The sequence below is a fragment of the Grammomys surdaster genome, unplaced genomic scaffold, assembly GCF_004785775.1.
Source record: "Grammomys surdaster isolate TR1022 unplaced genomic scaffold, NIH_TR_1.0 137, whole genome shotgun sequence".
NCBI classification, from domain to species: Eukaryota; Metazoa; Chordata; class Mammalia; order Rodentia; family Muridae; genus Grammomys; species Grammomys surdaster.
In genome coordinates this window covers 11946240-11952779 of record NW_021604595.1, presented here as the reverse complement: position 1 = coordinate 11952779, position 6540 = coordinate 11946240, and the positions used below count along the sequence as shown (strand labels likewise).

At 43.3% G+C, this 6540-nt stretch overlaps 1 protein-coding gene across 1 annotated transcript in view; it reads left to right on the top strand.

Moving 5' to 3' along the window:
- The window catches only part of Riok1 (RIO kinase 1), a 26633-nt gene extending 25885 nt beyond the window's left edge, over window positions 1–748 (top strand). The window contains exon 18 of the transcript XR_003710829.1: window positions 137–748. The gene's annotated coding sequence lies outside the window, so the exon portion shown is untranslated. The remainder of the gene's footprint in view (window positions 1–136) is intronic.
- The last annotated feature ends 5792 nt before the right edge of the window (window positions 749–6540 follow it).

Genomic DNA, 6540 nt, shown 5'->3' with positions numbered 1-6540 from the left:
TGGTTGGTTGGTTGGTTGGTTGGTTGGTTGGTTGGTTGGTTGGTTGGCTTTCCTTCCTCATCATCCACTTTCAGCTAAGGCACATTGCACTACAGGTACTCACTGCAACTGTTAAACTTTTTCTATTTTACCATAGCCACAAGAAACTGAAAACATGCCCCGTGCTTCAAGAAATTCAGACTCCAGTTACTGGCAAAACTAGGAAGCTTGTATGCTCAAAAGTGTGGATCACATTTTCAGTTTTATCTTCATCTTAAAACATAATGTTTTCCAGTCATGGTGACACACTACTTTAATACCAACAGCTGGGGAGGCAGAGTCGGGTGAGTCTCTGTGTTTGAGACCAGACTGGTCTACATAGTAAGTTCTGGCCAGCCAGGGCTACATAGTGAAACCTTATCTCTAAATAAGAAAGGCCTGTCTTCTCCACCTGATTTAGTATTGTCCCTGTGTGTTCCTGAGCACCTGCAGGCTTTCTCATTCTTCCTCTGTGTTATTTTTCTATAGCCCTACCAGTGACAGTAACCTTCAGATCGACTTTATTTATGTATATTGATTGTTTTGTCAACCTCCAACTTCAGAATGTAAGCTCCAGAAGGACAGGGATTTGTATTGTTTTGTATCCCAGCACCTGACTTGTGCTGAGATTTAGTCAACTCGGTAAAATGTTCTGTTTCCTGAGCAAAGACGAGGATATCACGTGTGCCTTTTATTTATAAGAATGGAAATACAGAATTTATGTGGGTCAGTTTGCATCCCCCAGGCTTGTAATAAGGTTTTCTGACTACCACATAAAGGATCAAAAAAGGGAGTTGAGTAATGAGTTATCGCCTCCCAGTACATACGTGGCTGGAGATGGGGCAGCTCAGTCCACTTGCCGATGCTTTAGCATGTAACACTGTTAAGGCTTTCTGAGGGCTGGGATGCCAAATCTAAGCTTACGCTCCCTCACTTGTTTTGGTATGCTGATGTGACACTGGGAAGTCACTTTCCTTTGAGGAAGAAGTCCTCATGTGTAGTGGGACTTGAACCAAATGATTACAAAAACATTGTCTAAAGTTCATTCACTTGCAGTTTTTTTCATGTAGCCCAGGCTAGTTTTGAACTCCCCTCAAACATCCATGTGGTCAAGGATGACTTTGAACTTCTGATCCTTATGCCTTTGTCTCTCAAGTGTGTCATCACAGCCTGTAGTTTACCTAGAGATGGTAGGTCCTGGGAAAATGGAGCCAGTAAGTGAGGCAGACTAAAGTTTCATGTAGTAATAGCCAACTTTATACTCTGAGGAGTGACATAAATGTACAATCACAAGACGACCAACCCCCCCCCCCCCCCCGTCTCTGTGTGTGTGTGTGTGTCTGTCTGTCTGTCTCTGTTTAGCAAGCTACATGAGGCAAAATCATGTTTTTCCATAGAGGCATATAAACAAGTAACACTAGCTAGCTGTAATGAATAATCTGAAGCAAGCACTTTTATCTATACACCTGGGAGGAGCACAAAACCACATTCTAAGGACAATTCTGTGCTTTTGAAGAAAATGAAGTCACAAGACTTGTTTTCTTGGAGATTTCTCAGAAGCATTCACAATTTCCTGTGACTCTGTTCTTGAACGGTGTTCACCCCAGTGCTGGGGATTAAACACAGGGCTATCTGCAGGCTGTACAAACACTGGATGAACTGAGACCATCCCAGGTCCAAAATGATGATTTTTAAAAAGTATCAAATATTTTTTTTTTCCTGAGAAGAGTCTCACATCGTGTCTTCCTTGTTTGTCTAAAACTCACAAAGAACCAGATCAGTATTTTTTAAAAAGACTTTTTAAACACTAACGGGCCAGGTTGGACTCCCTCTTTTGTTTATTAGAAGTAAAGTAATTGGGTTTAGAGTGCAGGATGCTATTAGACGGATCATTAGTCTTGGCTCTTTTGCCATGGGAATGTTGTTTATTGCCCTTGTAGTCATTTTGTTCCACTAGAGGGAGACATATTCTTGACTTCTGATGTTTAACCAGCATGATTGGCAGCAGATGCTATACAAGTGGAAGAGTGTACTACAAGGGTGCCAAGCTAGCCGAGTGCACTTACTTGGCTCCTTTACTTTCCCCTAGAGACTAACCTGATAATGGCACACTTAGTGCTTGCTTTCTAAATTAGTCCCTACTTAGAACCCCAACAAGAGTTAATTCAGGTGTGGTAGACTATACCTCAATCTCAGTATTTGGGAGACAGGATGGTCACATGTTGGTGACCAGCCAAAGTCAGACCCTGTCTCAAAACCACAGCAACAGAAGTGGTTTTTCACTTGGGAATAATGCACTTTCAGTATGGTGATTACAGAAACAGATTCTGAATGGCCCTAGATTCCTGATGTAGTGTGTTCACTTGCTGATCCTTCAGACTTCTGGGACTCAAGTTTCCTTTCTCACCTATCAAAGGAAGACTGAGCAGAGATGGGCTTTGAGGTGCAGAGGCTGCACTTCACTGGGGCAGACATGCTGTGTGGAAGACACCTGAAAAACAACAGTGAAGTACCGGGAACTAGTTAATGTTGAATACATGTCACATGGTATTTCCCATATGCTGGGCTGGGTGTATCTGTTAGCACTAAAATTCCATCTGTGAGGGCTGGCTGGAAGGCTCCATGGGGAGCAGGGCCTGCTGAGCAAACCTGACAACCTAGCTTAATCCTTGAATCCCACAGTGGAAGGAAAGAGCTGATTCCCAAAAGTTGACCTCTGACCTCTACACATGTCTGCTCCCACACACAATATTTACAGAGTAATAGTTTTTAAGTAAACTCTCTATGTGGGCAGTTTGAATGTACACAAGTAGGAAGAAATAGGCTTTTCCTCAAAAATCTGTGTATACCAATTCTCTGTACTTTTCTATTTTTCTTTTTTTTTCATTATTCACTTCACATCCTGATACATGCCCCCCTTCTTTCTGCTTCCTCCCTCTCACAGTCCCTTCCCCCATCCCCTTCTCTGAGCGGGTGCAAGTCCCCCTGGGTATCTCCCCCACCCTGGCATATCAAGTCTCTGCAGGACTAGGCACAGCTTCTCCCACTGAGGCCAGACAAGCAGCCCTGTTATAAGCACGGGATCCACAGACAGGTAACAGCTTTAGAGACAGCCTCCCTCTCCAGTTGTTGGGGGGCCCTACAAGGAGACTCAGCTACACAAAAGCTCAATTCCCAACACCCACATGGTGGCTTACAACCATCTGTAACTAGTTCCAGAGGATTCGATGCCCTCTTTTGGCCTCCACAGGCACTGTGTGGTATGTGGTGCACGGACACACTTTCAGGCATTCATTCACATAGAATCTCAGAAAGTTATTAGGAAAAAGAACATGGCTCCAAGCTTCTTTCCACTCTTTCTCCAGACATGGTGTTTCTTTTAAATGTCTTGTTTTACAAACAAAAAATCCAAAAGAAACTTGTACTCCACTCACTAAATTCCTATTAAAAATTTTTACGTTTTTTTCTTTATGAAAATAATATCTCGTAAAGTTACACATTTAACATGTGACAGGCACATCGGGACTGTTGAAACTATTTGGAAGTTTGTGCTTGTGAAACTGGAGAATAATGCCATCTAGTACATGAGAGGATTAAGTGAGATATAATACAGGTAATTAGCACTAGTAAATGTTTACAACAAGGAGTAAAGAGGGCAGGGGAGGTGGCTTAGTGGATAAGTTGGAGACCACTAAGACATGAGGACAGGAACTTGGATTCAGCAGAACCTATATAAATGTCAGGGGCCGTGGTGGCCACCTGTAATTCTGGGCATGGAAAGTAGAAACCATTGGCTAGTTTTGAGAACTTGACAAGCTAGATTCATTTGAGAAGAGGGAAATGCCCTCTTTCAGAAAAAAAAAATGCTCCCACTAGACTAGCCTGTGGGTAGGTGGGTGGGTGGAGACAAGGGGTGAGTGATGGTTTGACTCTTTTTTTTTTTGAGACATGGTTATTGATTCTGTTAGGGTGGCTGGACAGTGTGCATCAGAGATTCAGCTGTCACCGACCTGCCTTGATCTGGCACTGGCGTTACAAGTGAGCAGCTACACCCGTCTTTGTGCTCTCTGGGTATCTGAACTTGGTTCCTTATGTACTTTGCCAATAGAGGCAACTGTATGATTTTTTTTTTGAAGAGATAGTGTTTCACTATGTTGCCCAGGTTAGTCCTGAACTCCTTGAATAATCCTTTCACCTCAGATTTCTAAGTAGATATAACTATAGTTGTATGCCATAGCCTTGTCCAGCCTGACTTAAGAAAACTCAACTTCTGCCAATTTTCATGCTGCATGCCTTTAATCCCAGACCTTGGGAGGCAGAGGCTGGATATCTGTGAGTTTGAGGATAGCATGGTCTACCTAGATAGTTGTAGTACAGTCAGGGCTACACAGAGACACCCTGTCTCAACACCCGCCTCCCAGGAAAAAAGAAAACCCAATTCCTAGTCTACCATCTGCTCTATTATTTTTTTACAGCATATAATCTGTCTTCAAAATTTTCTAAGTGGTTTTTATTAAATCAATGTACTTAGATCTGTCAATAAAGAGGAAGAGACATTACTGTAATAGAAACTTACTGAGCTGCCGGGCTGCTGTGGCTCATCGGCAAGGGGCATCATTGGACATCTCCCACCAAGTCATTGCTCTCCGTAATGAGACTGGCCTGGTGGGGATTAAGTGCCATCAGGTAGTGAGCAGGATGAACTCAGGCAGGGCAGATTCCTGAACTCAGCCCTTCATCTGCAGCGAGGGCGGTATGAAGGTCAAAGGGATGCCAGAGAAAGTTCAAGGCTTGACACTTGAGAAACCCTGATGCTGATGTCTCTAAAGAAGTCTAGGAATCTGATGGAATTTTCCCCTGCATCGTCATTTCCAGAATTCAGTGTGAGCTAGAGATATCAACGTGACATAAGATAAAGCTGTCTGAGAGGAGGGAACCTCAATTAAGGAAATACCTCCTTGAGATCCAGATGTGATCAAGCCTGTAAGGCATTTTCTTTTTTTTTTAAAGATATAATTTTTTAATAATTTAATAATTTAAATTTTTTTTGAAAAATATCATTCAATATTTTCTGATCATTTTGTTTTCTCTAGCGACTCCTCTAAGATCTTTCCTACCTCTCTATCCACCCAATTCTATTCACTTTCCTACACATAGACACATACACACACAAAGAGAGAGAGAGAGAGAGAGAGAGAGAGAGACCATAGATATAGAAAAATTTAAACCATAATATATAAGTAAAAGACCAGTAAGCTAAAAGAGAAATGCCAAAACAAAGCAACGTAAGACTAAAAAAAGTCTAAAATGATACTGTTAAGTTCATTTTGCGTTTGTCATTTACTGTTGGACATGGGACCTACCTTTAAGCATAGTTAATATACTTGACTATATCATATAATTAACATCTTTTTTTTTAATTGGATATTTTATTTACATTTCATATGTTATCCCCTTACCCCATCCCCCACCCACCCGGGAACCCCCCATCCCCTTACCCCTCCTCCTTCTTCTCCGTGGATGTAACCCCCACCTACCCCCCCCCACTCCCACTTCCCCACCCTCAAAATTCCCACCCCCTGGGGCGTCCATCCTTCATGAGGTCAAGGATCTCATCTTCCACCTGTGCCCGGCAGGGCCCTCCACTCTTACATATTCGTAAGGGATTTTCTTAACTAGTGATTGATGGAGGAGGGTCTAGCCCATGACGGGTGGTATCACTCCTGGGCTGATGATCCTGGGTTCTCTAAGAAATCATGCTGAGCAAACCATAGGAAATGAGCCAGTAAGCAGCACCCTCCTTGGCCTCTGCCTCAGCTCCTGCCTCCAGGTTCCTGCCATGCTGAGGAGTTCCTGTCCTGACTTCCTTCTGTGATGAACAAAGGGAAGTATAATCCAAATAAGCCCTTTCCTCCCTGACTTGCATTTTGGACATGGCATTTCATTGCAGCAATAGAAACCCCGAGACAGTATTCATGTATAAAATTCTCATCCAAATTGGTCTTTAAGTCCTTAGCATAGCCATTGGAAAAGAATAAAAAGGACCTTTACTTCTACCATGTTGCTGCCGGGAATGTTGTTCTCCAGAGCAGAGAAGCTTTTCTTTACTGGTTTCCAGTGTTGGAGGTTGAACACAGGACCTCATGCATGCTAGGAAGTGCTCAGCTGCTGTCTATCTCCATCACTGAGTTTGAGCCAAGTCTTGCTGTACACCCCAGGCAAGTCTTCTGATTCTCCTGCCTCAGCCTTTCTGGTGCTGGGATTCCAGGCACGCATCACCACACCCAGCCAGGACTTCTATTTCAGTTAAGTGGCGCATTCTTGTTGAGCAAATCTTGACATGGTAATGGGACACAGAATGCTGGAAGGGGTGTGGTAGGAAGTGAAGAAAAGCAGAAAGAAGAGGGTGGAGATACCCAAAAACCAAAGCTACTGACTCTGCAGTTTTCCTTGGGAGCAGGCCAGAGCTGGCTTAGCACAGCAGGAAGAGCTGGATCGCTGCCAGGCTTCTCATCCCGGTAG